The sequence below is a fragment of the Rutidosis leptorrhynchoides genome, chromosome 3, assembly GCF_046630445.1.
Source record: "Rutidosis leptorrhynchoides isolate AG116_Rl617_1_P2 chromosome 3, CSIRO_AGI_Rlap_v1, whole genome shotgun sequence".
NCBI classification, from domain to species: Eukaryota; Viridiplantae; Streptophyta; class Magnoliopsida; order Asterales; family Asteraceae; genus Rutidosis; species Rutidosis leptorrhynchoides.
The window spans coordinates 27224749-27233756 of record NC_092335.1 but is presented as its reverse complement, the minus strand read 5'-3'; the positions used below and the strand labels follow the sequence as shown (position 1 = coordinate 27233756).

General features: G+C 33.5%; 1 long non-coding RNA gene across 1 annotated transcript; it reads right to left on the bottom strand.

Moving 5' to 3' along the window:
* Positions 1-5172: 5172 nt before the first annotated feature.
* On the bottom strand, positions 5173-7711 carry LOC139895885 (uncharacterized). The gene is made up of 4 exons (XR_011776065.1): positions 7669-7711; positions 7318-7448; positions 7061-7174; positions 5173-5519 (listed from the first exon to the last, which is right to left on the bottom strand). It is a non-coding gene; the product is annotated as an uncharacterized lncRNA (long non-coding RNA).
* Positions 7712-9008: the final 1297 nt, after the last annotated feature.

The window sequence follows — 9008 nt, the reverse complement described above, 5'->3', positions numbered from 1 at the left end:
TACGACGGCGTAAATCCGGTTTTACGGTGTTTTTCGTGTTTCCAGGTTTTAAATCATTAAGTTAGCATATCATATAGATATAGAACATGTGTTTAGTTAATTTTAAAAGTCAAGTTAGAAGGATTAACTTTTGTTTGCGAACAAGTTTAGAATTAACTAAACTATGTTCTAGTGATTACGAGTTTAAACCTTCGAATAAGATAGTTTTATATATATGAATCGAATGATGTTATGAACATCATTACTACCTAAAGTTTAGTAGGTAAACCTACTGGAAGTGACAAGAAATGATCTAGCTTCAAAGGATCTTGGATGGCTTGAAAGTTCTTGAAGTAGGATCATGACACAAAAACAAGTTCAAGTAAGATTTTTACTCGAATTAAGATAGTTTATAGTTATAGAAATTGAATTAAAGTTTGAATATGAATATTACCTTGAATAAGAAAGATAACCTACTGTATATAACAAAGGTTTCTTGATCTTAGATGATTACTTGGAATGGATTAGAAAGCTTGGAAGTAAATTAGTAAACTTGAAGGGATTTTTGAAGTGTTCTTGAAGTGTTCTTCCTATGATGATTATAGCTTGATTCTTGAAGTGATTTTTGATGAAGATGATGATTAACTACTGGAAAAATACGTTCATAATAGTGTGTGTGTGTTGAGAGAGAATTAGAAAGAGAATTGGAAGTGAAATGGAGTGAATGATGAGTGGTAATTGGTGAGTGGTGAGTGGGGTTAAAAGGAGTTCTAGTTAGTTGACTAGCTCATGGTAGAAGTTAAAATTGATTAGTCATACATGACATAATCAAGAGTGAAATCCCATGCTAGTTCCTATTGGTATATACCCATAGTAAGTACGTTTTGAAGCTGTGTATAATACGGGTAAGAATACGACTAGAATTCTTGATGAAAGAAAAGAATGGGAAAGTAACTGTAACCATTTTCGTTAAGTATGAGTGTTTTGATATATGTCTTGAAGTCTTCCAAAAGTATTTTAATACATCTAAATACACTACATGTATATACATTTTAACTGAGTTGTTAAGTTATCGTTAGTCGTTACATGTAAATGTTGTTTTGAAACCTTTAGGTTAACGATCTTGTTGAATGTTGTTAACCCATTGTTTATTATAACAAATGAGATGTTAAATTGTTATATTATCATGATATTATGATATATAATATATCTTAGTATGATATATATACAGTTAAATGCCGTTACAACGATAATCGTTACATATATGTCTCGTTTCGAAATCATTAAGTTAGTAGTCTTATTTTTTACATATGTATTTCATTGTTAATACACTTAATAATATATTTACTTATCATTTAACATAATTAACCAAGTGTATCAATATCTTAATATGATTCATATGTACCTAGTAAGACGTTGTTATAACGATAATCGTTATATATATCGTTTTCGAGTTTCTTAAATTAATAGTCTCATTTTTATGTATATAACTCATTGTTAAAATACCTAATGAGATACATACTTATAAAAAAATCATGTTAACTATATATATATAACCATATATATGTCATCGTATAGTTTTTACAAGTTTTAACGTTCGTGAATCACCGGTCAACTTGGGTGGTCAATTGTCTATATGAAACCTATTTCAATTAATCAAGTCTTAACAAGTTTGATTGCTTAACATGTTGGAAACATTTAATCATGTAAATATCAATCTCAATTAATATATATAAACATGGAAAAGTTCGGGTCACTACAGTTTTGCTCATGTACATCAACATAGGTTCTTTTAATTGGTTGCAGGCTACCATACGAGAAGCGGCTGCTTTTAATGCAACCGCCGAAGGGGCTGGTTCTGCTTTGCAAAAGTTACGTCAAAATCGTATTCGTACTACTATTACGAGAAAGGAAATTGAGGTATTTTTAATATTTGTTGTCTTTGTGTGTTCACAACAATCATTATTATTTGATACACACAACAATCATGCAGGAGTATAAGAGAAAAGAGTTATGAAATTGAAGCATGATGGTGCTGTGCCTACTACAATTACTTCTTCACAGCAGGTTAGTTTTTTAAGCAGTTTGTCTGTTATAAAATTTGGTCTCGTATTAAATCTCATATTTTATATATTCTGCTATAATAATATAATAACTAGTTTATAACCCGCGAATTCGCGGGGTTATATTATAAAAATTGTTATAAGGACATTATGTAGTTAGTGAACTATATGAAATTTGTTAAGTAGTTAATGGTGTATATGTTATGGTCCTTTATAAACGTATAGTTCATTGGGGTCACTGAATTCACTTGTTGGCATGGTTGTAGGCTACCATACGCAAAGTGGTTGCTTTTAATGCAACCGCCGTAGGGGCTGGTTCTGCTTTGCAAAAAATTACGTCAAAATCGTATTCGTGCTACTATTACGAGAAAGGATTGTGAGGTATTTTTAATATTCGTTGTATGTGTGTGTTCACAACAATCATTATTATTTAATACACACAACAATCAGGCAGGAGTATAAGAGAAAAGAGGTTATGAAACAGAAGCATGATATTGCTGTTCGAGATGCAAAAAATGCACCCGAGAAGGCTGCTGCTGCTGCAAGATCCTGCGAGTAAACAAACGCAACATCATGAGGATGCGTTACGGGCAGAATTTGCGGCAAAATAGATACTCTGAGCTTGAAGTTGAAGGTGAATTTTTTTTTTTTTTATTATAGCACATTACCACATATCGAACTTGCTTTATGGTTTTACCACATTACCATAAGCATCCTTTTTCAACTTGATGATGATGACTGAAAACTATGATCAACATCTTGCTAAATTCAGGTTGCTATTTGCTTCACTCTCATTTGTGCACGTGCCATTGATATTGATACGAGTATTAATCCCCACTCCGAATTTGGTTCTTCATTATTCAAAGTTTTACACCTTCCCATTTCACCTTAACGACTCTTTAAATACCCCCACATCTCGAGCGATACATACCTTGTTCTTGTTTGCGTGGGTTGAATAAGCGAGATAAGCCTTGGTACCAGGATGTTTGACACCCAAATGCACCATTTTAACGCTTCGATCACTCACTTGATTAGTTGGTCTTCTCACATGAGAGCAATACTAACCCGATTTTGTCATTTGTCCAAGACTTGGTATATTTATTACTATGTAAAGCATGGATGATGTAATATATGCCTCGGGAATCACCAACTATTCGCGATTGTTGCACTTCACCACAATCGTTCCTTTACCCCAGCTATTCAAATATGTGAATCGTCTCCGAATCGAACCTGCCCATTTACTTGTTCATCAACCTCAGAAAAAAAATCTCTTTTTTTTCCTGTCATGTTGTTACTCGCGCTATTATCAAGATACCAACGGTTTTCTTTTGACTTGGCTTATTCTCTGGTCCAACAAGCTTTTAATGGGTCTGTCAGTCCACAAGACTGAATTAAGCCCAACAAAGCCAAGTACTTTTGATTTTAGTACAATAAGACTTTCTTTTATATTTCATTAATTAATTATTAATATTTTTATACAATATATATTTTTTAAAAATTTCAGGCAGTGGAGTCGAAGATGAAAAGTCTCGATTTAGAAATATGTTCGTTGAAAAATGACAATAGGAGTTGGTTGAAAAGTTAGAGATTGCAAACAGAAGTGCTCAACCATATGAAGAAGAAGCAAAACTTGTGGATCAATTCGAATCCGATAGGTTTGAAGAAATACAAGAAAGATGTAAAAATGCTGAAAAGGAAACTAAACGAGCAACTGAGTTATGTGATATTGCCCGAACCGAAGCCGTAACTGCCGTAAAGTAGAAAAACGAGATTCAACGGGTAACAAGCGAAATGTTGATCAAAATCTCAAAACTCGAGACATATCGAGGGTCTGAACAGACAAATACACTACTTGACTGACAAAAACAACATTGCTTTCAGTGTTGAGTCATCATCATATGAAGAAGAGCCTCAAGTCAATGTTAATAGACCAATCAAACAACATAAATGCAACGTCTGTAATAAAATTTTTGAAAGCGGTGAAGTTCTGGGTGGGCATAAGTCTAGGACTCAATGTGGACAAGTGAAAAATTAGCGGTGGCATTGATTTGGGATTTCAGACTATGACTGTTATCATTTGAAATATCTGTCAACTTTATTAGGCAAAGAAAATGTAAAAACAATCTGGATCTATCTTCTCAGCCAGCCAAGCCAATTGGTAGTGCCGGTTTCGATTTCACTACTACACCATCTGCTGCTTGCTAAAAATGTCTATGATGATTATTCCACTGCTTGCTAAAAATGTCTATGATGATTATTCCACTGCTTGCATAGGTTTTTTTGCCTAATAAAATTGACAGATATTTCAAATGCTAACAACCATAGTCTGAAATCTCAAATTAATGTCACCACTAATTTTTCACTTGTCCACATTGCGTCCTAGACTTGTGCCCACCCAGAGCTTGACTGCTTTAATTTTTTTTATTACAGACGTTGCATTTATGTTATTTGATTGGTCTTTTAAAAATGACTTGAGGCTCTTCTTCATATGATGATGATGACTCAACACTGAAAACAGTGTTGTTTTTGTCAGTCAAGTAGTGTATTTGTCTGTTCAGGCCATCGATATGTCTCTCGAGTTTTGAGATTTTGATCAACATTTTGTTTGCTACCCGTTGAATCTCGTTTTTCTCCTTAGGGCAGTTATGACTTCAGTTCGGGCAATATCAGCTAACTCAGTTGCTCGTTTAGATTCCTTTTCAGCATTTTTACTTCTTTTTTGGATTTCTTCAAACCTGTCAGATTCGAATTCCTCCACAAGCCTTGCTTCTTCTTCATATGATTGAGCAGTCATGTTTGCAATCTCTAACTTTTCAACCAACTACTTACTGTCATTTTTCAACGAACATATTTCTAAATCGAGACTTTTTTCATCCTTGACTCCGCTGCCTGAATTTTTTTTTAAAATATATATTGTATAAAAACATTAATTAGTTAATTAATGAAATATAAAAGAAAGTCTTATTGTATTAAAATCAAAAGTACTGGGCTTTGTTGGGCTTAATTCAGTCTTGTGGACTGACAGGCCCATTAAAAGTTTGATGGACCAAAGAATAAGCCAAGTCAAAAGAAAACCTTTGGTATCTTGATAATGGCGCGAGTAACAACATGATTGGAAAGAAAGATTTTTTTTTTTCTGAGGTTGATGAACAAGTAAATGGGCAGGTTCGATTAAGAGACGATTCACATATTTGAATAGCTGGTAAAGGAACGGTTATGGTGGAGTGCAACAATCGCGAACAGTTGGTGATTCCCGAGGTATATATTACATCATTCCTGCTTTACATAGTAATAAATATACCAAGTCGTGGACAAATGACAGAATCGGGTTATTCAATAAAGTGCCGTATATCATATACATGTATATCGATAACTTTCATGGTCAAGGAAGATGTTACTGACAGATATTCGGTCAAGCCGCTGAAGCTCATTTTGGTTGCACAATAGTGAAGCAGTCCCTCGAATGGAGTCTCGTACCTATCAAATGTCAGTCATAAAATGTTTAAGAATAAAAAATATTATCTAAAAGAATAAAAGAAAGAACATCTATAATCGAAAACCAGTAACTAAAAAGTAACTTGACTCGAATACTTTCAAGCTTTCTAAACCATGCGTGGTATGTAGGTGCTATTATATATGTATACAAGTTTTATGAGCCTATGCGTTGCACGACATTTGTATAAATTAATAGTCAATAACGTTAATATTGATACTTATCAAATGTATAATATAATTACAATAAAAAATCCTTGATTAGTGATAACATTTGTATCGAAAACATTAGTATTGAATACTAACGCATAGATTATGAGTCCGTCCCTTGAAATATTGTAACTTCAATTGACAAATCGATAAAACACCAAACATGAGCCCCTAAAAAGTTGTTTTTAAAATTGATCGTTAAGAATAATATATTATGTACATCTCTAATTGTATATATTTTTAGTAAAAACTAATTCCATTATATCAAAATTTTAAACGAAGCAGAGAAGACATACATCTAAATATCTATAAGGATTATCTGATAACCATTTTAACTTCAATTGATAATATGAGCTCGTACGTTTATCTAATATTCTACAAATATTATATTGTAATAGTAATATTTTAATATTACTATTAATGTAATATTATATGATAATATAATACTCCTTCCGTCCCAAATCTATTGTTCCCAGATCAAAAACGCGATTTTAGGAAATCTCACGTACTTCATTCTTCACCAATAATATATCTTCTCTCTCCAGAATAACCTCTTTTGATTAGTTAAAAAAAATTTTGGACAATTAATTTGGGATATCCAAAATGAAATAATGAACAATATATTTGGGACGGAAAGAGTATAATATTTTAAGTAATGAAATCTGTATATTAAATTAAATTAGAAAATCTAATAATTTGATTAATAGATGGAAATAAGTCAATAACTGATTGACTGAAACGTGACAGGAATAAAGGAGGAGTTGACACGTGACAAGATTTAACAAGAAGTTGACACGTGACAAGATTTAACAAGAAGTTGACACACAGGATTATTGAGCTCGTACGTTTATCTAATATTTTACAAATATTATATTATAATACTAATATTTTAATATTACTATTAATATTAATATAATATTATATGATAATATAATATAATATTTTAGGTAATGAAATCTGTATATTAAATTAAATTAGAAAATCTAATAATTTGATTAATAGATAGATGAAAATAACGGATTGACTGACACGTGATAGGAATAAAGGAGGAGTTGACATGTGACATGATTTAACCAGAAGACACGTACGATTATTGTCACACGCTTTATATAATGTATATAGATGGATATGAATGCAAACGAATTAAGATTTCATCAAGTTTTTAGAGCTCAAGCATGAGTGCTGAAAGGCCGTTGTTGAGCTACCGAATCTATCTATCTATATATCTTACGATTAAACTAAGGTGGCTGAGTTGAGTTCAACTTGGCTCGTTTGCAGCCCTAGGGCAGTCCATGGAATCTAGCTAAAGAAATAACCTCATTTTTGGCCGAAATGTCTCTTCCGCCACCTTGTACTGGCCTCAAAGCAAGCTCTAGGTAGTCACGAGGAGTTATTTTTCTGGTATCCTCCACCAAATCCGGATAAAAGTCCTACAATTTATAAACATCGGGGTAAGAAATAATAGTAGCAAATGATTGATAACGTTACATGACTGATATCAACAACTCAATGACTCGTTCAACATCAATTTATTTCAACTGATCAGTAAAAAAGTGTAACAACATAAATTTACCCGTAAAAGCCAGACAAAGATCGGAGGGAGACAACTGTCCAAGCTCAGAAGAAGCTGTGGTTTTCCCTATAAGCTGTCATTTCGGTTACAAGAGAGAGCTGATCAAGTGCAGCCTCATCTATACCTCCCATCTTATTATACGAGAGTTATAAGATAAACGAAGAAATTTAGTAAATGTTGGGCAAGAAACGGATCGTCAAAATAATAAAACAAAAGCCGAACTTGTTGTATATAAACAACACGCTTGATAAGGGAACAGCTAAAGATAAGATCTTTGTGCTATATGTTCCCTGCAAAATGGCAAAGTTAAGAGTAAGAGGTAAGAGGTAAGAGGTAAGAGTAAGAGCCCACCGTTTGATCATGAGCATCACTTCCTTCACTTTCTATTAGTAAAAGATTGTATTCAATTCCATCAAGAGCAGTTCTCCTTAAAGGGGACTCCACATCCGAAGCCCTTTTGTACATGGACGATGAGTTGATGCCACTTGAAATCCACTACTCTTTCCGAGAGGCTAAAACAATAAAACAAGCAAACATTAATATATAGACAATCATATATCTAATCCACCGAAACATACATTGTCCTCAAACTAAACAAGATGATTAGCAATGATCACACATAAAACCCTAGCTCCGCAGTTACTAAAAATAAAAAATAAAAAATGCAAGATTAACAAGACTTAATCCTTTTCTATCTTCAAAATGACTATTTAAAGTGTGCACGAATCTTTAGATAAATGATATTCTATATAGCATTGTACGTAAACTAAGCAGCTTCATAAGATTTGATCACAACTATAGCCCTAGCCCTTCTGTATACAATTACCATAACACGTATCTAATTAACTCTCACGTGCACCGTAAAATATAAATTTGATAAACCCTAACCCTTCCGTACACAATTAAAGCACAAAAACTACCCGATTCAGTATAAAACTCTTGCCCTGACGAGCACGAACGCAGACCGAAACAACATCTACAGGTTATTTTAAGTTGAAGAACAGAAACAGCTTCGGGATCATCTGCAACTTTCCTTTTTCGTCACAGTAAACAAAACGGATAGCTCTCGCCGGACCAGAGGTGGATGTAGAGAAATTAAGAGATGAAGGAGATGCTGATGGCGGTAGGGCCGGTGATTCATCGCAACTTCCTTTCATCGCCGGTGACGGGGGTGGTCTGTTTGGGTGTACAAAAATTGGGGGATTTTCAATTCTGAAATGGAATGGTGGTCCGAGGGAAAGTGAGAATATCTGTATTTTCGAGTTTTATTTGTAAATGAAAGGAGAGTGGGGAATAGACCACTGATCAACCATTTTTGAGTTTTTGTTTCATAAAAGAAAGGAATGGAAAGGAGAGGGGTTGAGGTGATAGTAGATGAGTTTATAGTTTATAAAGCTATCCGCCCAATTTTGTGAAGACTGGAGCAGAAAACATTTTTTAGGTGTGTATAATCCTTGTAAACCCTATTATTCAATAGTATTTTTTGTCCTCTTTTACGAATCAAACAAACCTTGTTAAAACTAAAGCTGCAATAGGCATAACATAGTTCCAGTAGTTCCAGTAGCTGGCTCAAGAATACTTGCAGGTAAACATAATTAATATTTTAGGGGAGGTTAGGAGTTCGACCCTCGCTGGCTACATATTAACCACACAATGTTATCCCTGCCATGAAGTTTCACCCATGACACCTT